At 42.9% G+C, this 23,730-nt stretch overlaps 1 protein-coding gene across 2 annotated transcripts in view; it reads left to right on the top strand.

Annotated features, from left to right (window-relative positions):
- The first annotated feature begins 7,458 nt into the window (after nt 1-7,458).
- WNT5B (Wnt family member 5B) overlaps nt 7,459-23,730 on the top strand; it is a 125,430-nt gene continuing 109,158 nt past the window's right edge. Inside the window, exon 1 of one of the 2 annotated variants that reach the window (XM_080971632.1) lies at nt 7,459-7,766. The gene's annotated coding sequence lies outside the window, so the exon portion shown is untranslated. The remainder of the gene's footprint in view (nt 7,767-23,730) is intronic. The other variant, XM_080971636.1, reaches the window with a different exon arrangement.

The raw sequence follows: 23,730 nt of genomic DNA, 5'->3' as shown, positions 1-23,730 counted from the left end.
AAAACTAGCAAAACTGGCTTTTCACCATACAAGACAGCTTTTTTGCTTTCCTTGCTTAGAGCTGCTTCCTTTCTCATGACAAGTCCTATAATGCACCACTGCTGAATGCCCATCAGGTTCATCTGCTAGCCTGGAAATTCCAGTGCCAGCCCATCTCTACCTGCAACAAGACACATTATGGGGCTTCTTTAGAACTGGGATTCCAACAAAATTGCTCTGCGTCTGATTCTCCAGCACTCCCTGCAGTTTTAGCATCCAGGGCAATTGATCAATGTGAGTAGCAGTGCAGACTTTAAATCTCTGTTGTAGTTTGCATCAGGAGATAATGACCTTAGCCTTAGAAGTTCATGTATGTTTATGCCAAGGATGAAGAACCTGAGGCCCTCCAGGTCATGCTGAATTTCAGCCCCAGATAGTATTGCCAGTCATCAGAGATGCTGGGATTTGTAATTCAACAGCATCTGGGGGGGGGGGCACAGCTTGATAGGATTTTAATACCAATTTTTGCCAATGAAGCATGGGAAATAGCCTTAGGGGCTCAGAGAATCCTGCTGGAAACAGATCTATTGCCTTAATTCAATATCTTTTAGATTTATTCTGCAGATAGAGATCTCTGGGCTCACATCAGACCAGGACTTGCTATGTTGCCTCATAATTAATACCTCAGTTAGCTGGACAAAACTGTAAGTTAAATATAATGTTACAACTGAATGTGTCATTCAGAAAGCATGGGGGGTTGCAGTTTTCAGTGGTATGCCCTTTCTGAACTCCTGAGCTGCTGAGGTTCAAGAGTCACAAATTCAGGAAGTGGTCAAAGCGTAACTTCATAAATGCCAAGGATTCTCTCCCTAGAACAGATGCCTGAGTCACTACTTAGAGGGCCTGTAACAATAACATTGCTTATGCTAAACAGCAAAGGTGCCAAATCTCTTTCATGTATTATCAGGTTACCATTTATGTGCTGGGCAGTAAAAAGAGCGCAAGATGTCGTGTGTTGAGGCATCTGTGCCTAAAACAGGGGGAAAGGAAACAGGCATGAGAATAACAGTGACTGAGTCTCTGGTATATACTCTAGTTGAATTTCTAATATTATGTTCTCCCCCTGCCTGCCTCTCTGTGTCAAACCCTCACGAGTCCTCAGGCCACACCCCTTCACAAGGCCTTTTTGTCTTGCTGGAATGTGCCTTTGAACTGTGGTGATGTCCTTTTTGCATAGAGGATGGAAAAATTGTGAGGTAGGGGAGAGAACCTCTGGCTTTTGTATTTATGGAGCTGTAGCTTACTGTACAAAGGTAAGAGTCACATCCATCACTCCGCCCACATTTGCTTCAGGTCAGGCCCACAGCCAACATGCAGCCCTTTGAAGGTTGCTCATGAGGAAAAACAAAAGGTTCCCTACCATCACCAATGTTTTCCGTTATATCATCGAATCCAGGCATAGGCAAACTTGCTCTCCAGATGTTTTGGGACTACAACTCCCATCATCCCTAGCTAACAGGACCATCATCCCTAGCTAACAGGACCCAAAACATCTGGAGGGCTGAGTTTGCCTATGCCTGATCTAATATGTTCTCACCATGGGGGAAAATGGGAGAGCGGGTTAAGAGTCCGCTGGATCAGGCCAATGGACCATTTAGTTCAGGATCCTGTTCTCACTGTGGCCACCCCTGATGCCTTTGGAAAACTTGCAAGCAGGACCCCAAGCTATAGTTCCCAGCAACCACTATTCAGAAGCACTACCGTCTCCTACTGTAGAGGCAGAGCATAGCCCCCATCATGTGTTAAGGGGTTTCTGCACCACCTTTCGACATCCAGTTTCAGCACAGTTTACCAAAAAAAATACAGTAACAAAAAAAAACATGCAATTGAAACCTCAAAGGGCAGTTAAAAGCAGCAATAAAAATCACAATCTCAAAGCAATTCAAAAGCCTCCCTGGAAGAATAAGAAGGTGTTTGCCTAGCATTGAAAGATGAGCATTCCAAGTGCCTGACGAGAGAAATCCAGTGTCAGGACACCACAGCCTTATTATTATTGTTATTTCATTGTTCCATGTATAGATTGCTTACTATCTGAACCATATTTGCCCCCTTCCCAGTCATCCATCACCTCACTTCAGACAGCAGGAGCACTCTGGGGATGGTATCATCAGATGACAGGCAGGCTGGTGCAGGAGCAGGCATTTCTTCAGGAACCAGCAGCCCCAATTCATGTAGGCCTTTATAGAAAAGCCACCAGCACCTTGAACTGGAAACCTTGATCAGAGGCCACAGTGAGCAGTCACTGGGGGGGTGGGGGACATTTAAAGAGGCAATAGATACAATTTATCCCCATCCTCCTTAACCACGGATGACACAACAGTGCTGTTTTGGTTTCTTTTCATTCACAGGAGTCCTTATCTAGTATTTCTATGCTAAGAGGCACTGCAGCATTATCTCCATTGACATCATGATGGATAGCAACCTGCATATCTCACAGTTATTCATTAAGCTTGGAAATATAACCCAATGACTTAAAAGTACATTCTAGCAAAGCAATAGCAAGTGTCTTTGAGACAAGCCATTATCGCTGACACTGCAACTGCTTTCAGGCACAATTCTTGTACTATGTAGGACGGAGAGAAACCACACCTTTTTATGTTTCTGTCACATCACCCATTTATTTGTGCTTGCTTCATCCGGCAATAACATCTGTGGGCCTTTGCCTATGAGTTTGGCATTGGAAAAAAGCAAGTGTTATAAAACGATGTGTGTGGGCTTTGTTTTTTTTAAATGGTATAATAAACACACATCTAGGTGGCATATACTGGAAAAACAGCAAGGAACTGCCAGTCTCTGCTGCCATCTCATAGTAAATGAATGGTACCATGATAGGGGTTGCTTGCTTACCCTGCTCTAGTTGCCAGGAGCATAATAATAGCAATGGGTGAATTTAGAGCTCCACTTATGCCATTAATTCATTATTGTGTCCAAGAGCCTGGGGAAGCAAAGTAGCAATGATTTGTGAAGTCCGTGTCCATGTGTAGGTTAGTTTCTGCAGACACCATTCAGCTCTGAGTGTACATGCCAGTTACACATTTTGGGGAGCCTTCAGACAACATACTATCACTGGACTCTTCTTTCCTGTTCCCCCACTAGCCCATAACAGTATATTTTGCTCACTGTCTATACTGGTCACTCTGTAAATGGCACCATATATATAGTTAAGCAGTATTAAAACATAATAAATATGCAAACTGTAGAAACAGAGCACTTAAAGGGCACAAAAGAATCAGCAATGTTTACTTCAAGACCAGATCAGCCTATAGTCACAATATAACAATATATGAGAGCTGGTGTGGTGTCATGGTCTGATTGCTGCACCAAGACTAGAGAGACGAGCTTTGGGAAGGTGATGTGAGAGCTCTAGGATCTTGGCAGAGCCTCATCCCTCCTTCCTAAAGCCCCTGCTTCGCTTAACCTGCCTTTAGGAAGGCACCACGATTTTAGCCTCACACATGGCACAATATTGCCAAGGTCCACCACTGTCCATCACTTGGGTTCTTCACATTTGTACAACTGAATGTGTGGCTCAGTTTCATTGGGGGAAAACATTGTGACTGATATGAAAAGTTATCTTGTGTTTCAGTCTTCATGCAAGCAAGTTAACTCTTGATGCTGTGGTCCTCCAGTGGCAAACATGTGTGTGTAAATTGAGCCAAAGTTGCCTAATCTTAATAAAAAAAGAAAAGAGAAAAAAAGATGATGACTTGGAGTGCTTCCCAAAAACATGCAGTTTACATAAGCACCTCAGAAAAGCCACACTGAATCAAACAGAGGTCCATCATGCAGGCCATCTTCCTGTTGAAACATTGGACAACCAGATGCCTATGAGAAGCCCACAAACAGGACTTGAGTGCAACAGCACTCTCTCAACTTGTGATTCCCAACAACTAGTATTCAGAGACACACTGCCTCCAACAGTGTAGGTAATACACAGACATCATGGTTAGTAGCCACTGACCGCCTCATCCTATATGAATTTGTATAAGCTCATTTTAAAGCCGTCCAAGCTGATGGCCACTACATCTTGTGGGAGCAAATTCCAGATTTTAACTCTGCACTTGTAAATGTAACATGTAAATGATAAGTATGCTTGAATGGACGTTTGCAAACATCTGTTTGTTGCGTTTACACTTTACATTTGTAGCTGTAGATTTAAAATCTCCTAAGGGTATACTTAACAGTGTAGTGTGTGACCATGTTTTTCCCCTTCACCAAGATTATCTTCATGTTGGAAAAACATTACATCTGTAGTAGCTCTTGGTTACCAATGGAATGTGTACAGTAAATGTTAATGCCAGCTAGTTTGGTCTATGTCTGAACTAGTAGCTTATGCTTAAAAGATAAGGTTGCTTAATGCTTTCAGTCATAACTTCACAAAACTGGTGGACTTCACTTCAACTCTTCGGGCTGCAATTTTCTCTTCTTATGTGCTTGCTAACAGTTTGGAATTTTTTAGCAAGCCCTGGAGGCTATTTCTACAGCCCAAGTCTTACAGCGTTTGTGTATCAGCTGTAGCCATCCTTCTGGAGATGATGAGATGACCTAAGCTTAGATTAATGCTGAAAGACCAGGCCTGTGGCCTAAATCCTTGTGTGCAGGTTGAAGGAAAGGACATAACAGAATGTGGGAGGGGGTGTATGTAAAAATGAAACAGAACAAAACTACGAATAAAGATGTTTACGTTAAACTTAGCAATTTTTAAATATGTTCTTTGGTGTAAGTTTCTTGGAGACCTGTTAGGTGACAAGTTACTAATCATTTTAAATAAATGAATAAATAAATAAATGATAGATGTTATGGTAAGTACGAAAGGTAGGGTTGAAGGGCTCATGGAACAACAGTTCAGCAATATTAGATAGGGTAAAGAGAAGGGAATTAATTGAGTGGAAATGGGTTTCAGGGGATTACTAGCTCTATTTGAATTCATTCCAAAATTCAGTTTACAGCGAAATTGTTTTTACTGTTCCTCCAATAAACACTCTAGTCTGGTGTTAGCCCTGGATAACGGTCATAGAACTCCATGCTTAAATGGTTTGAGCACGTGATATAGCAAGGTAAACTGAGCATCCACACCACGTGTTTAAAACACATGGCTTCCCCCAAAGAATCCTAGGAACTGTAGTTTGTTAAGGGTGCTAGGAACTGTATCCCTGTGAGGGTTGGCCTACAGTTCCCAGGATTCCTTGGGGGAAGCCATGACTGTTAAAGTGGTTTAAATGTGCCCTAAATGCATGGCATGGATGTGACTAATCTTTGCCAACCAAGTGACGGTTTGGACTGCAACTCCCATCAGTCACAGCAGTCTAAAACATCTGAAGGGCACCAATTTGGCACAGGCTGCAGTAAGACTGGTGAGTGATCTCAACTCAATAGTTGCCAAGTTTGTTCTCTTCAGGCTGCAGAGTGGGGAGGGCTAGACTGCCCCTTTCTCTTTTCTGCCTGGAGGGAGGCTAAAACTCCCTTTCTAATGCCAGAGACCTTCTTCAAATGGAACTACTCTTGCCTTTATAACGAACCAGTGTGAAGACTGAGTGACTCCCTCAAAGGGACACCTGTTGACTCAGGTTTTCCCCTTACGTGTGCAGAAAAGGACAAAGGAAAGGTTGTTCAGACAAGCTTACATTTTTAACACTGAATGAACCTTATCGCCAGCCCCTATTCCCTTTGCGGCTTGTTTACAGCCTGCTTATTTCGGGACTGGCTGTGTAGTCTGCCATTGAAGTGTAATAATTATTCTTAAAGCTAAAAATTGCACCAAGCAAGTCTTGAATGTCTGCCCACTTTGGGAATTAGGGACACTCTCTGCATGCTGATACACTTATTGCTGTTCAATGGTGTGTTTTGGCTTTGACTTTATTTGCCTTATTGTAACTGTGGAGATAATCAAGACAGACTGTTTACACAGCAACCCAGGGTTCACCAGAAGACTGCTGGATTGAGTCTCAGAAGGATCTCGCTGCTAGCAGAATTGCCAAAGTGGTATTTTCTCTGTGTTCAAAACTCAAGAGAAAGGGAAACCTTTGTGCTGTGGTTCTCTTTTTTAATAATAATAATAATAATAATAATAATGGAAATGTCTGTTTTGGCAACTGCTAGTGGGCCTTGGAACATAAGCAAGATATTGCGGGGAATGGCCTTAGCTCAATGGTAAAGCATCTGCTTTGCAGGCACATGGTCCCAGATTTAGTCCTCAAAATTTCCAGATAGGACTAAGAATATCTCCTGCCTGAAGCATTGGGAAGCTGCTGCCAGTCAGTGTAGACTTTGTATAAGGAGCTTCCTAGGCTCCTCTCCCGTGCAACAAGGAGAGCGGGACTGAGGGAGACTGCAGACAAGTTGGGAGTCAGACCCCTGAACTGCCAACTGAGGCCCAAAGATGTGCAGAAATTAGAAACCATCTTGGCAGCAGATAATTTGGAGAGATGGGGTTCAAAAACTATTGCCGTGTTCTTAAGTGAATAATCTAAGACAAAAAAAGGATGTTCACCTAGTTTATATGCGGCTCATTCAGAGGAAGGATACAGCAAGTTCTTTGTATCATGGTACCTTCAGATCTTTGTGTGTGTTAGTATATTGTCCCACACAATTGCTTTGTACTAAAATGCCATACTTCGACAGCAGGAAACTCACATGCAGAAATACGCTCAGGATCTGCTTCTCTTGAGCTCATTTGAATATTGGCAGAATTACGGTAGCTTTCATTCTTGGGAAGTTATTAAGGGGAAACAGCTTGGATGGGCATTAATTTTCAATATGTATAGCAGGCTAAGACCCAACTTTTATAGTCAAGATATAGGGGTGAACCTCCCCCTCTTCTTCTTCTCTCCTCCCATCCCACCTTTCTTTCTGTGCATGGCAGCCATTTTGTGCTGGCACCCATGACACATATCTATATATTAGCATGTTGAAAACAACAATACAGTGGTACCTCGGGTTAAGTACTTAATTCATTCCTGAGGTCTGTTCTTAACCTGAAACAGTTCTTAACCTGACGCACCACTTTAGCTAATGGGGCCTCCTGCTGCTGCCGCACCGCCGGAGCACGATTTCTGTTCTCATCCTGAAGCAAAGTTCTTAACCCGAGGTACTATTTCTGGGTTAGCAGTCTGTAACCTGAAGCGTATGTAACCTGAAGTGTATGTAACCCGAGGTACCACTGTAAACACACACAAAAAGTCTCTCTCTGGCTCTGTTAGGAATTGTAAACAAAACCTAGAGGGGCTACCAAACACTGAGTGCTATTTAATATCTAAATAGCTCTCCCAGCTTTCTGTTATTTGTTACTGCAAGCAGACTACACAGTTCATTCCCATTTGTATCAAGGTAAGGCCGAGAGTTAGGCCTCATGTTTTGCCATACCATACATTTAAAGACTGGCCACTTTAAACAAACAAGGCTTCGCCCAATGCATCATGGGAGCTGTAGTTCATTAAGGGTTTATTTCCCTCACAGAGCTCTATTCTGAGAGTTCCCTGAGAACAGGGACTGACTGTCAAATCGCCCTGGAAAACATAGCTCTGTGAGGGGAATATTGGGGCCTCCTAACAGCTCCCAGCACCCTTAAGAAACTTTGGTTCCCAGGATTCTTTGGGGGAAGCCATGACATGTGGTATAACAGAGGTCAAGCTTCCCAAAGGAGACACCATGAGCTGAAGGTTTAGGCAAGGCCTCAGACTATCACCTCTCTTTGAGCTTAAGAAGGAAGTGAAGAGCAGAGCACAAAGGTACGTCATTTTTTCTTCCTTTCGTTGTGTTAATGGTATATTCTGTGGTGCGGTGGGGGTGCGCTAAGAGAAATTCTCTGGGCCCAATTTCTCACTTCTGTGGTGGGCATGAGGTGCTCAAGGAAGTTTTGCTAAGTGGGTGGGGAGGTGCGTTAGCAAGGCCTACATTTCTACTCTTGAATATGTTCCGGTTTTATACATCTCAAGTACACTTGTAAAAGCACTTGGTTTGTGTGTTTATTTCTTTCTAAATCCCAGTTGCTGGAGCACTGTTACCAACACAGGGCAGTTGTCCTTTTTTCTTTTGAATGAGAGGGATTTGCGGCTTTAGCTTGCATAGTAGTACACAGGGCCATTTAATTGTTTATATTGACAATAGGTGTTCGTTGTGCGGAGCCAGTTAGCTGATTGTGTAAAGCCAGAGAGCTGTCTTTAGACACAGTGACCAGACCTGCACCCTGTCCCACAATATTAGAACTTGGGGGGTCATCCCAGTTACACTGATAGACAAAGTAAAGCACATGAAGATTATTACTGTAAGAGGTGGCGGCAGGCAAGGTGGTTAGAAAAAAATAACCTAAGAGCCTGTTGGATCAGGCCAATGCCCCATCTAGTCCAGCACCCTGTTCACCCAGTGATGAGCCAGATGCCTGGGGAAAACCAGAAAGCAGGACCCCAGCACAAGAGCATGCTCTTCTTCTTGAGGCTTCCATCAATTGATGTCTCTGACTATGGAGGCAGAACATAATGGAAAATGGCTCTATATCAGCTACAATGATTATATGAAGCTTCCATGTTTAGAGGCAGTATACTACTGAATTCCAGTTGCTAAGGGAAATCCAGTTTCTGGGTAGGTTATTGCCTTCTTGCCCTGCTTCTGAGCTTCTGGGTCTAGATGCTAGACGAGATGAGTTCTTAGTCTGATGCAAGAGGGCTACTGTTATAGCCTGAGGAATTCTCATGTGCAGTCAGGGCTTCCCATACAAATTTGTTTGCCCACTGTGGGAACAAAGTGCTGGATTGGATAGGGTTTTGGTCTGATCCACCAGTTCTCTTAGGTGCTTAGAGTGGGAGGCTGCTTTCCCCCACCATTCCTGAAACACACTGCCACCGTTGTTGTTTTACCCCATCATTATTGAAGGGAGTTCAAACCTGTGATAACTCAAGGGACTGGATACCACATGTTGGGATTCACAAATGGCAAGAGTGGTGTTGCACTTGGGTCCTGCTTGTAGGCTTCCCAGAGGCATCTAGTTGACCCCTATGAGAGCAGGATGCTGGACTGACTAGATTGGTCATTGGTTTCACTTGTATAAAAATTATGACAGATAAACATGCTAGGCAGAGCTCTCAGATCGTTTGACATCATCTTGCAATGGAAGCAGATACTGTAATGGGTTTGGTATTGAATAGTGGGAAACTGAACTGATGTATTACCGATGATATTGGAAGGCTTGCCACTCGGAGCATCTGCTTTGCATGCAAAAGGTCCTCAGTTCTCCTGGTAAGACTGGGAATGTCTCCAGTCAGAAAACCTGGAGGGCGGCTGCTGGTCAACATAGATAATGTTGAGCTACAGAGACCCAAGAGTCTGACTTGAACTTTATTTCTGTTACCGAGTGCTGTTTCCCTCCTCAAATGCTGAGCAGACCTGTATCTCTATCTGTGTGTCAGGGTTGGAGTCAGGTGTAGGTCAGCAACAAAACAGTAAACCACCCGAGGGCAGTGACGTTAACTCCTTATTCAAGGAAGCAAACTGCAGCCCGTGCCTACTGGTCTCAGTAACCCTTTCCAGGTGGTCTTGCCCCAATAAAGCAGTTGTGAGGACTGAAGGTCCTCACTTTCTCAGTGCCCACTAGGACTTCTCCCCTCCAGGGTATTTCCTACATGGTCTCAGGCTGTGTCTGTGAACAAGCACCTTCTACTCTGCCCATTTCATTTCTCTGTGGGTTCTAGCAGACCAGGGTGGAAAGGAGCTGGTCACCGCAGGAGGGGGAGGCTCCCTGGCTTCTTCATCAGCCTGCCTCTCCTGGCCCCACTCCTCCCTAGTCCCCGCTTTGTCCTCGAAGTCTAAACTATCACAGCCTCTTCCTGTTCACCTCTTCTGCTGCGGATGCCTCGTCCTCCCAGTCTGCTTTTTCTCCCTCTATCCACTCACTGTTGTCCCACCACCAATGCCTGGGTTCTGAGCCTTCTTCCCCTGGTGGTTCCCTGGCTGGTGCCTCCCACCACTCCTGCATTCCAGCCACACCATGACACTGTACAACATTGCAAAATGGAGCAGAACAAGAGGAAAACTTATTTTGGGTACCTCAAGCAGACTAAAGTGAACTGAGGTCAGAGACGGCTTTGTCATCTATTTATTTGTACTGGATGCAGCAGAGCAAAGGAGAGAACTCAATGACACCACTTCCCACCTCTTTTCCTTTTTAAGTTTTCGTTGTTGTCAAGACACCTTGTTCACTGTATTTCGGTATGACACTGCTTGCTTTTCCGAGCATGTTTAGGCGTGACACTAGTGTACGGTATTTGAGAATTATGTCACGGCAGAATGTGTTACAGTCTGCAGCTGTGCAGTTAAGCGTCTGGCTGAATTGTTTGGGTATGTATTTAAATTAGCGTGCACTTTCCAAAGAAATATCCCCACTGAAGCCAGCCAACCAGATCTAATTTCAATGTTTGTCAGCTGCTCATAGTACTTCTGACAGTGCTTATATAAATACTGTGCTTTTCATAGGGAAAGGTCGGTGAATACGTTTCAATAGAATGGTGTGAGACAAAACGGACCCAAACATGACTATCGCAGGCCAATTGTCCTCAGCAAACCCAGCTCAGGGAAGACAAATGGCTGGTGGTTTAATTCTTTGTTGACAAACCATGTACTTGCAGTAGCTCCAAAGGTGCACATAATGCACACACAGGCTTCTGGTGACTATTTTCTGGTGACCCTGCCCTAGCTTTTGCTCCGAACTGGACTGTTGAGGCAACAGCATAACCACGCCTCCACCCAGACTTAAGTACTCTCGTCTGATGGGTCATGTACAAGCAACACGTGACTTCTCCTACACAGAAGTTGTCACTGTGCCTGCCGCTTTAAACCCCTCCTAGTCCTGGGGGACAGCAGGGGAGGCATCCCGTCCTTCCTTCAGCCCCAGCTCCTGCTCCTACTCCCCCAAACTCTTCCTCATCATTCAGCCTTGGCACAAAACCCCATAAATCACTTCCTCCTTCTGCTGCCTCCACCAAACGATTCTCAGAGCCCTGCCCGTCCCTGACAGCAACACCTGACCATTTCAAAGGAGAGTTGCGCCTTGATCCTCACTCTCTTGGATGTTTGCTGACAGGCTTTTACCTCCTGAGACAGAGACTCAAGGACACCTCCTGGAGCCTGAGGACACCTCCATAGCCTAACCTGGGGGCAGCAGCTGGCACTGACAATCTGCTTGCTGTTTAACTTTTCTACAGTGTCCCAGAGTAATGGGTGCTCCAGGGCATGACAGGACAGTCAACTCAGTGATACCTTGGGCCAAGTAGGTACTGGGTTGAAGGTGCCAGTTACTGATGCCACCTCTGCCTATCAGGCAGTGAAGATTATACTGTTAACAAGAAGCCACAGTCAGTCTGTATTCCCAGGGTTCACTGCCATCTTCATCTCGTAGTCTATGGCAGGCATGGCCAAACTTGGTCCTCCAGCTGTTGTAGGACTACAGTTCCCATCATCCCTGACCACTGGTCCTGTTAGCTAGGGATGATGGGAGTTGTAGTCCCAAAACAGCTGGAGGGCCAAGTTTGGCCATGCCTGGTCTATGGGAATCAAGTGCAGTGAAACACACAGCTACTGTATATCTGACTTGGGGCTGAGTTTCACCATCGTGAAGTCCTGGAGCAATCTGCCAATGCATGTAAGCATTTTTATTTTATTTTTAAGATGAGAATGTTGATGCTGATTGCCACAGAGCTGTTTCTATGCCTGGTGAAGCGGGCTTTGTTCTTACAAAGACCTAAAACACCCAAAGCATAGCTAGTTTGTAAATGAAGAAGCACAGGTGAGCACTTCAGGAGAAAATGTGGAGAGACAGGGCTGTGTTTGCATGTCTGCTGGAGATGGGATGCCTTTCCCACTTAATGCCGGAAGGTGTAAGCAGCTCCAGTTGTTTTTGTTTACCTTTGGAGGCTTTCAGATAAGTTTGAGATTTGCAACAAAGACAACTAAAAGCCTGAATTTGCATTTAATCCTAAAGCCAACATTCTACCTGATTCAGACCATGAACTGGGGGAGAGTGTTTGTCTTTTTCTTTTCTTTTGGCTTTGATTTCTTACAAGTTTGTTGTCATTTATAAGGATTTACAGGAGACCACAATGTTTGATAAGACAATTGGCAATAAACATGTGACAGTGACACACCTGTCTGGGAAATGGGACAAGATTCTGAATCAGAGAAAGGGGGAGAGAGTTTTTTTAGCATTTTCATTTGCTTCATGTATCCATCACAGCGTCCAAAGCATCTTTTGAATTTTTAATTATAGAAGTCTAAATGAATCACCACCATGAGTACAATTTTGTTATGCCATTTTAAAAAATGCAAGCGATTGTCTCAGTTTTACTCAGCTGAGTTTGGCCTTTGAGACAATGCACTGCTGTCTCCCATGGGTGTGAACACACACCACTTAAACTTTCCAACGAAAGGAACACAGCCATTTCTGGATAGTGTATGTCCAGTGCCAGGTTATGCATATTTTCTAAGATGTAAATTCCACTATACTCAATTGGACTTACTACCTAGTAAGTGTGTTTAGGATTGCAACTGATGTAAACAAAATCTGCTCCATTTCCCTTATGGGGTATCCAAGAGCCCATATAGAGTCCTTAAGTGGGTTCCCTATTGGTAGGAGAAAATAACAGAGGCCAACCAAAGAATACTGAGAAGCAAAGCAGCTAGTAAGCCTGATCTTTATTAAACTGTTGCAGCAGGGTCCTCGCCACATGCAGAAGGGAGAAGGAACCCAGAACAATAGTGTGCAAGCCCTTATAAAGACTTTTGAAATTGTCCACCCTGTAGCCCAAGACCACCCCCCGAAACATCATACATACATCACAGAAGGAGACGGTCTGCAACAGAAATTCTGTTTGTCAGGATACGTGGCAATAGCCAGTGATTGCTTACTTGGGCAGCCTGGCCATTCTTTTGTAATGGTAAATACTTTAATTCCTGAATCCAGGTCACAGGCTCACCCTTAAAGTAATGTTGTCCACCTTTCCAGTGATACAGCCAATGTGCTAAAGACATTAATTCAGCTTTGAATGCTCAATAATCTGATTTGTACATGAAACATGTACAAAAGAGAACCATGTATCCTAGCCTAAGCTCCTTGGGAAAATGATCAAAATTGTGCCTCACATTCAAATGTTGATGAAGAATCCACCTTGGAAACACATGCTGAGTTTCACAATCATATCTTGAGAGGCAGTTGAAAGTATGCCCAAATGGGCAAAGTAATGCCAAAGCAACATTTTATGGTGCACCATCTTGATTCAGAATGGTGTTTGACATACAAATGTCAATGAAGACCACCTCTTGAAACCTCATGCCAAGTTTGGTCACAATATCTCAAGAGGCAGCTGAACCCATAGAGAAGAGTTGGATAGGCAGACAGACAAATAATTTTCCAAAATGCAGTAGATAAAAAGAGCTTGCTGGATCAGGCCAATGGCACATCTAGTCCAGCATTCTGTTCTCACAGGGACCAACCAGATGCATGTGGGAAGCCCAAAAGCAAGACCTAACCACAACAGCATTCTACCCACTTGTGATTCCAAAAAACTGGTATTCAGGTACATACTACCTCCAACTGTGGAGGTAGAACACAAGTGAACACCTGATGTTCTTCCCTCCTTCCACCAATTTATCTTCACAACACCTTTGTGGTGTTCAAGGTCACCCAATGAGCTTTATTCCCTGAGCAATAATTGGAACATGGGTATCTCTGGCCTAACTCTTGACACTCTATCCAGTATACTGCACCAGCTATAGTCCAGCTAACAATATATATTTAAAGTAATTGTGTGCATTTCTGTCCACTTCTTAACAATGTTTTTGGAAATTCTGTGTCTAGTTGGAGTAAGTCTAGTTTTTCTCCTGGGACACTAGTGCAATGCAGAGACTGCTCTTGCAGTGAACCCTCTGCCCCAAGGATGGGAAACCTGTATCCCTTCAGATGTTGTTGGACTACACATTCCACCATTGTGGACCAGACCATTGGCTGTGCTGGCTGGGGCAGATGGGAGCTGGAGTGCAGCAACATCTGGAGGGCCACAGGTTCCCCTTCCTTGCTCTTCACCACAAGGTTAAAGTGTGTGTGGTGCAGGGTCTGAATTGGCTGAAATGCCACATCTCCAGATAAGTGAATGTGCCCTTACTAGTAAGCTAAGCCCTCTGTTACTCAACAGCTGCCTTCCTCCATGCCTCTTCATGACTGTGAGCCAGCCATCTGCCCTGCTTTAGCTTATTCTGAACATTTTTTTGCAAACTCAGGGTTTTCCTGTAAACTGTGTGCAGCTATTAATTTGTTTGCACGTCTATACATTACAGGCATGTTTCTTAGAAACCAGCATGTCTGTGGGATATAATTACTGTGCTTTGCATTTGGTTCGAGTTCTAAATGTGGGAACATTTATTTTCTTCTGAGTAGAGGATGTATAATGACATGCATTGCTTTTATGGGCATGTGCGTTACTTTGCTAAGTTACTCATGAGGAGGTAAGCTAAGAGTTGTACTAACTCTCCCAAGCAAGTGCTAATAAAAGCACTTGCTCATACACCACTCCAAACTGTAGGTACCTTAGCTCCTTAAATGTAGGCTATTCTAGAAGTAATGAAAATATCTTTATTGGAGATGGATGTGACATGTTCACTCTTTTAGTATCTAAAATAGCCCATTTCAGTTTATTTGTTCTCTTCCTGTACACAATGGGCTGACTGTATTCTGTCTCCCTCCTCTTCCTCCTCACCGTCCATCACTGTTGCCCCTGCATGTAGTAGCAACCTGACTATCCATGCTAGCAACTAAGAAACTTAATCCAAAAAGTGGACAAGTCTTAATATGCAAAAAACTTCACCCTTTTCTAGCCTGTAACCACCCATGGATTGACTGAGGTGGGATTTGTAGCTGCTCCCAGGAACATAATATCTATGCTTATATAATACCATCTGCATTGTTTAATGTTGATACATAATCTAGAAGCATACATCTGGCACCACTGTAGGCTGAGAAGGTGTGGTTTATAGATCACACACAGACCTTCAAATTAGGGTTCAGCATTGGAACTCCTGTCCCAAATGAGTTATTCAGTGACCTCCCCAGTGGTTCTGTAGCTATCTCCTTCCCTTACTCTACAGATCTAGACCAGCAACCAAGTCTCCTTAATTCACCCACTTAATTCCTTTCCTTTATTGCAACATGCATTTGTACCAGCAATAGCAAGAACAAGCTGTAGCTAAATACTAAATGTTCTGTTCAGGTTCAGACTCTATTAAGAGTATCCTACCTATGAACACAGGATAATCCCTACTGGATCAGATCAAAGGCCCCTCTAGTTCAGCATTGGCAGAACATGAGGACAACAGCCATTTCCTGCTGCGGTTCCCCACAAGCTGGTGTTCGGGACATACTGCCTCTGATATGGAGGTAGTATACAACCATAATATACTGTTTATAAAGCTCAATGATGCCACTACATGAATAAAGAAATAACCATGGATAGTTGCTACTGATAGCCTTATCCTCCATGATATCTTCCTTCTTCTTTATATACATAAAAATGTAACGCTGCCATCTCACAACTCCCATTGGAAGATTTGTAATGACTTCTTTCAATCCTGAATTTGCATGAACTCAGGGTTGGGAAGGGGAGCAGATGAGAAGGCAGATTTTAAAATGGTAGTTTTATTCAATAGCATGCCCCCCTTACCCCTCTTCTTCTAAACTGAAGAGGATAACCTTTTTCAGACTGAGTCCTAAATTATGGGGGCCCTTGAAGGCATCTCAGAAACATTTTTGCATCACAGAATCACAACAGGGGATCCATGGAGTTTGTCAGTTTGTTTGTTTTTTAAACTCATCCTGTTCTTCTCATTAAACATGCCAACTCTTGAATTTGGTGATACCTTGCTTGATTTATGGTATTCGTTCTAGCTAAGCTTCTGTTATTGTGGTTTTGAGTAATCCCCAATGTTCTGGAAAGAGCTGACCCTCTTGACTTTCCCGCATTCTTAACTCCAGATCATTTACAAACAAGTTGGAGAGCACTGGTCTCAAAACGGATCCTTGGGGGACCTTGCTGTTTATAACCCTCCATTATGAGAACTGTCCATTTGTTCCTACTCTCTACTTCCTGTTCTTTAACCAGTTATTGATCCATAAGAGGACCTCTCCTGTTATCCCATGATTGTTTGCTTAGGTGTCTTTGGAGAAAGACTTCATCAAAAGCTTTTTTGAAAGCCCAAGTAAACAGTGCTTACTGAATCCCCCCTATCCACATGCTCATCCATAGCCTAGTGAGACAGGAACGACCTTTTCAGAAGCCTTGTTGAGTTTCAGCAAAACTTGTCCTTCCATATTCTTGATCATTTTTTAAATAAGGCTTTCCAACAATTTATCTAGAACAAACATTAAACTAAGTAGCCTATAATTTCCTGGATATCTATCTATCTATCTATCTATCCATCCATCTATCTATATATGTGAGAACATGCGAACAGGTCTGTATTATGTATTTGTGTGAAATAAGAAGCTGCATAATTGCAAGTGCGGCAAAGAAGAACAGCAGTATGTTTGCTCACTTCCCAGTTCTCTTGGCAGAGACCAATCTTAGGGACCAGTTACATATTTTTGTTAGCAGATCAGCAATTTCACATTTAAAAACTCTCAGATGGATAGCATCTGGAAGCAGTGATTTGTTCATAAGAATGTTATCTCTTGTCACAACTATTTGTATCAGTTCTTCAGACTCCCTTTCTTTAGAAGTCAACCCAAGGACAGTATTTGCCCTACATTTTTTGCAGTGAAGACTAGCAAAATTATTCATTTAGTTGCTCTGCAGTCTTCTTTTCCTCCTTTAGCACACTTTTAATTCCCTTGCCATCCAGTGGTCAACCATCTCCTATCCTTCTGAAGCCTTTAAATATACAGTGGTACCTCAGGTTAAGTACTTAATTCGTTCCGGAGGTCCGTACTTAACCTGAAACTGTTCTTAACCTGAAGCACCACTTTAGCTAATGGGGCCTCCTGCTGCCGCCGCGCTGCCGGAGCACGATTTCTGTTCTCATCCTGAAGCAAAGTTCTTAACCTGAAGCACTATTTCTGGGTTAGCGGAGTCTGTAACCTGAAGCGTAAGTAACCTGAAGCGTATGTAACCTGAGGTACCACTGTATCTTTTTGTTATTCTTAATTATTTTAGCAATATGCATTTAGCAATGACAATACATTAATAATTTGGTATTCTTATTTGCATCCCTTTTGCATTTTTTGTCAGCTTGTATTACTTTTATCAAAGTTTATGTTCCTTTTTGTTCTCTTCATTGTAACCAAACTTCCATTTTCTGAAAGAAGCCTTCTTGTCTCTAATCTATTAGCTTCATTGACTCTGCTCATTAACCATGCTGGCATTCTCTTGGACATAGTGGTACATTTTCTGATCTGGGTATCCATTCTAGCTGAGCTTTTATTATTGTGATTTTGAATAACATTCAGTGGTTCTGGAGACAGCTGACCTTCTTGAATATCCCTTTCAACTTCCTTTATACTGATCTGTCATAGGATTTTGTTTTTGTTTTTTTTAAAGAAATACTATATTTTGAAGTAAAAAATATTGAAGTAAAAAAATTTTGGGCTAACTCTACTATAATCATAGGCACTGTTGTTTTCCACATTATCAGAACATAGATTTATCTAATTCCTAGTCTATGCGTGAGTATGTGTGAGTTGCCAATTATTCCACACTATCTCTTTTTGAGGCTTCTCTGATCTCATTCTCCATCTCAAGAATACCCTGAGCATTGAAAATTTAAAATAGTGTTGATGTTAATAGAACTGAATTTTCATTTCAGAAGGAAAGCACCCTAGATAACTGCTGTAGCATAGTGGTTAAAGACTAGGCTGTGAATCAGGAAGTCCTCGGTTCAAATCTTGCCTCTGCTAGGAAATAATTAGCTGGCCTTAAGGCAAGCCATTTTTTACATCAATCCCCTCACCCCAGTAGAAGCTGGTCAGTTTGGGAGAAAGAGGCACTGCCCCACCAACCTCAGTCTGCTCTCAGCTAGTCACCATGTGGCTACCTTCCTACTCCCTGCCCATGGAGTGGCACTGCCTGTCAGCTTCCTGCTCCTCCATATTCCTTGTAGAACTCATCAGGGTCATTGGGGCAAACCTGGAATTAATTGACTTTGCCTGTCATTTGGCTCTGGCACCATCTACTGTTGGCCTCCCTGCCTTCTGCCCTGCCAGTCCCAAAGAGCACCAGCAACCAGCGCCGCTTCTTCCTCCCTATTTGCAGTATGAGGGATAATACTGAATTGCCTTACAGGGTTGTTTATAAGGATTTCAATGAGATAATGCATGTTAATTACTTTGAACCCTCGCAAGTGCTGTACAGATGTTAAGTATTATTATTATAGGTTCTAATCAACTAAGTTCTTCTCAGGGTGGATCCACTGAAATAATTGAACCTAAGTTAGCAATAAAATAAAAAATATTCCTTCCAGTAGCACTTTAGAGACCAACTAAGTTTGTTATTGGTATGAGTTTTCGTGTGCATGCACACTTCTTCAGATACACTGAAGAAGAAGTATCTGAAGAAGTGTGCATGCACATGAAAGCTCATACCAATAACAAACTTAGTTTGTCTCTAAGGTGCTACTGGAAGGAATTTTTTTATTTTGTTTTGACTACAGCAGACCAACACGGCTACCTGTAACTAAGTTAGCAATGCCCATTAACTTCAGTGGGTTTTCTTTGAGTAAGCCTAGTGTTAGATGCAACCCTGTTTATTACACATGTGGGGAGAAAATGCAACAACACCCAGTATATTAAGAAACAAAATTGTGGATAGAGCCAGCATGGTGTTAGTAGTTAGTGCTGGACCAAGGACCTGCCCTGCCCAGCCATGAAACTCATTTGCGTGGCCTTGGGCTAGTCAGTCTCTCAGTCTAACCAACCTCAAAGGGTTCTTGTGCAGATAAAATGGGGAAGAAGATGGCCATATACACCATCTTGAGCATATTGGAGAAAAGGTGAGATATAAATGCAATGAATACGTAGTAGAGTATCTTTATATATCTATATCTATATCATCTATAGCTATATCTATATCTATATATATATAAAAAAAAAAGAACATGGATTCAAGTATGATTAGGATCTACTTTTGCTGTTGATGAGATAAATGTACACTGTGTGAGCAGTCTTGTGTGCTTAAACAGATAGACCTTGTCTTTTTAATTTTTTTTAATGTGATTCTTCTTCCTGCATCCAGCTTGTCTTTTGGGGACACAGAATTGCAGTGGGAAGGGGTGGGACAGCACAAGGATTACCTTTGTTTGGAGGGGGAGCTGGGAGCCCAGTTTATAAGCACAAGAGCACACACAGTCTGGCCAACAGACCCTCAAGCTCAGGAAAAGTCAAAGGTCAGTTTGGAAAGTGATTTATCGCCAGCCATTCACTCATGGTTTCTGAGAACTGAGTAAAAGGCATAGGGCAGAGAGGGAGAAGGATATGAATCAGAGGAAGAAATGAGGACACAGATCACTTCTGTGTGCTGTTTAACTTTACAGGACTTACCCCCCACAACACACACACTTAATGACAGCAATAAAAACTGGGGCCAGCCTATGGCACCCACTAAGACTGTATTATGGCATGCCAGCCATCTTAAGTTGGTTAAGGAATCTGATAAAAGCCTAGATCAAGGGGTCTTAGCCATTTGTGTGCCCAGCCCCCTTGGCCAAACAAAAGCAGAAACAATACTCCCTTTCTATACACAAGGCCTCACAAAAGCCTATCAAGCTGCCTTCTGTCAAGTCAGACTTTTGGTCCAGGTAGCCAAGCTCTGTCTACTCTGTATAGCAGTGGTTCTTCAAAGCCTTGGGTGGAGGTCTCTCCCCTGCAACTTAACAGTTCAACCTAGTGCCTTCCACATGCAGGGTATCTGCCCTGTTACTGAACTATCCATCTCATCTACTGAAGGTGGGTGGCAATGCATTAACCACCAAGGCCGCGTTTAGATTGGTTGCATACAGCGGGGGCCTTCTGAATGTTGTTGGACTCAGCCCCACTCAAGATGTTAAATGGTCAAGGATGATGGGAATTGTAGTCCAGCAACAATTTGGAGGGCTGCGACTTCCCCATCTCTGGGTTACACTCTCTTTTGCCCCATATCTTCTTAGCCCTAGCCACTATGCATTGGTATCAGTATTAGTATTGGTATAGGTATAGGTATAGGTATTGTAAGCCTGCAATTTATGCACATTTAACATTCAGCTTTATGTGCTCGGCAATTTATTACTTTTTTAAAAGAAGTGAGCAGAAAGGGGGGGGCATCTGGGGAGAAAGACTTTGGCAATCCCACCTGCCATTACACCCAGTGTGTTTTGACTAGAAGTGATTTTCGCTTTAGGCACAATCCCCGGAGTGTAACCCCTGCGTAAGCTGCGGGCTTACTGCAATGTGTGTGTGTGTCCCCTGTACTGCTTCCAAAAATGCCTAGGCTTTGGCAGGTCTTCAGGGGAATGGAATTCCTCGGTTGGTGGCTACCTGCCAAAGAAGGCTCTCTGCTCATCCTTGTGGTCTTGATTTGGTAAGCTGAAGAGGGCATCCCCAGTCACTCTTAAAGGTCATAGTGGAGTGTCAGAAAGATAAGGGCAGCCTCTTGGGTATGCTGGACCCAGGCCATTTAGGGCTTTGAATGTCATCCCTAACATCTTGGATTGGGTCCAGAAAGGGATAGGGAGCCTTTGGTCTCCCATTCTGTTTTACGTACAGTGTTTAACTGATCCCTACAGTCCTAAGCATTGGTAACTTCAGAGCACTCTCGTCACTTATCAGTCTTTGCCCAACCATGAGACATATAGTACATCTGCCTATACAGCATACACTTAAAGCTCCCCGCAAAGGTTGAGAACTGTAGTTTACCCTCCACAAAGCTGCAATTCCTAGCACCCTTAACAATCTACAGCTCCCAGGATTCTTGGGGGGCTGGATGTGTTTTACATGTGCTTTAAAAGTATGGTGTGCAAACGGTCTCATCAGGAAAAACAGGTTATATGATGTAATGTGTACTTTGAGCAGTGTGAAAGAGTGTTTTAGATGGAATTCATTGTCACAAGCGGTAGTGACAGCCACTAGCTTAGACGGATTTAAAAGGGCAGTAGGCAAATTCCCCATTAATGACTACTTGTCATAGAATTGTAGTGTGGGAAGGGACCACAAGGATCATCTAGCTCAACCCCCTGCAATGCAGCAATCTTTCACTGAAAGTAAGACTCGAACCCATGACTTTGAGATTAAGAGTCTCATGCTCTACCACCTTGCTACCTCCAGGAGGCAGCTTGCTTCCAAATTATCAATTGTTGGGGGACAACAAAGGGTAGATGCTGTTACCCTTATGCTTTACCTGTGGACTTCCTGATTGGCCACTGTGGGAAGCAGGATACTGGACTAGAGAGGGCTTTGGGCTGATCCAGCTGGGCTCTTCTTATGTTTAGCATTTTTGTTCACTTCCATTTTGCTGCAAAAATACACCAAACTGACGGTGTGGGAAGCTGCCATTCAGCCTTCCTTATGTACAGCTTGGTTATAGAAGCACTCCTGGTGGGAGCCTTAAAATAACCTCAGAAATCCAGCAGTGTAAGGACTTCTGTCTTGGATTTTTGGTCAAATGTTGTGTGTTGTCAAGATAAATTCTGCCACTGCGTGGATAAAACCATCTCTCCACACTCTTATACCTTGCTTTTTATATTACAGTTGCTGCATCACTTGTTGAATTTCCTTCATTAGCTCATTCTTTTCATTTCAGTTGTCAAGGGACCAAAATATTTCCTTTCTGTTTTGCTGAGGAACTTGGGAAATGCCACATATTAACTGGCAGACTCTACAGACTTTCTAGTAAGCAGAGGATGTGTGGCTTCACAGTTATAACAGAGATGGGGAACCTGGTGCCCTCTAGATGCTGCTGGACTGTAACTGCCATCATCCTTGATCAATGGCCATGCAATGTCTAGGGGGCCACAAATTTGCTTTTCTCTGTGTTAAGAGTGCTTGGCTTTGACTTGTGAAGAAGGGTGAGTTTGAAGCTCTGTTCAGTCATGATGCTGACTAGCTGATTTGGGTCAAGTTACCCTATTTATCCAAAACTACCTGACACAGTGATTTACTTAAACATTGAGCCCTTGGAGAAAAGACAAGGTAAAACTGTAACAAATACACACACAGGCTTGGTATAACACTAACCCGTAGTTTGTTTAACAAACCATAAGTTAACAGCAAGTTGTCCCAAAGACAATTTTTCCAAAGTTTTGTTTGTTTTGCAACTGCTTTTGCCTAGTGCCTTTGTCATTTGTTGACTGTCTGAGATGAGGTGGTCAAACAAACCATGGTTAAGGAAGGGTTCAAGATTCATATATAATGCAGTGCCATAGTTAAAACAAACAAATGTTCATAAATCAATAAATTATGTCTTCAGCTCATGGTTTGTTGGCAGTAAACTAACCACAATGAAGCTGCTAAGCAGGGTTTACACATAACACTGAACCATAGTTTAATAAAACCATAGTTTATTAAATCATTATTTAGTGAAGTAGGGTAGAGACATATTTAACAGGTGAAACAGAGGTGTATGGTAACATTCCTTCTTCCTTTCCTGTAGTCCTTAATGAAATACTGGAGAATTCCTGTCTCAGTTATGTCAGTTATCAAAATTGCTTGCTATCAAAATTAATTGTGTGTTCCCTGCTTAGTATCATGGTAATGTATCTCTAAATCTAGAGAGCTCCACTTTACACAAATGTTTGCTTATCCAAATGTTTGGAATATTCTCAAGGGCCATTTGGATAAACGATTCTGTATTTGTAATTGCTTGATTAAGGCTAAGCCCAAAGAAAATAGAAACCCAGTTCTCTGGATTCTACAAGAGCCATACATTCTTGGCAACGTCACAAGGAGGCTGTTTGGCAATTCTGCCTAGTCTTCCCTTTCTTTAGATAAACATGGATGGAAGGGCAGGACAAAGCCCCTGCACTAGACAGAGCACATCCTGTTATCTGAATGGTTTGTGAAGTCATGTAGCCAAAGAAAGGGACCTCAGCTCCTTGGTAAACCACAACCTTTGCACATATAGGAACCCAGATTCAGTCTCCAGTTCAAATAATATCAAGTATAAGGGTCAGGAAATATCTCTATCTAAGACTTTGGAGAGCCATTGATATTCAGCATATACAACAGACATGTAATTTTATTTTTCACAGCTGTTGGTTTTACTTATATTTTGATAATTTTTTAGGTTAACTGGTTTTTAACATTCAAGTTTATGACTATTTTAATTAACGTTTTATAGTAAACAATTTAGAGGTTATAAATGATTAAGTGGTAACTAAATCCAATTAAATAAAATAAAGTAAAAATAGATGCACTATTCTAAGGCAAGAATAGCAAATATGATGCCTTCCCGATGTTTTTGAATGACAATTCTCATCAGCCAGCACACAAATGCACATAACACCATCAGCATGTATACAACCATCATTTGGGGAAGGGCTGTAGCTCAGTAACGGCTGAGCTTTGCATGCAGAAGGTCCTAATTTAAATTCCCAGCATTTCCAGGTAGGGTTGGGAGAGAATCTTCTCTGAAATCCTGGACAGCCACTGCCAGGCAACATAAAGAATACTGGGCTAGGTGAACAAATAGGAAGCTGCCT

The sequence above is a fragment of the Podarcis pityusensis genome (genome assembly GCF_964106645.2).
Source record: "Podarcis pityusensis genome assembly, chromosome: 10".
NCBI lineage: Eukaryota > Metazoa > Chordata > Lepidosauria > Squamata > Lacertidae > Podarcis > Podarcis pityusensis.
The sequence above is the reverse complement of the archived record's forward strand: the minus strand, read 5'-3'. Positions and strand labels throughout refer to the sequence as shown.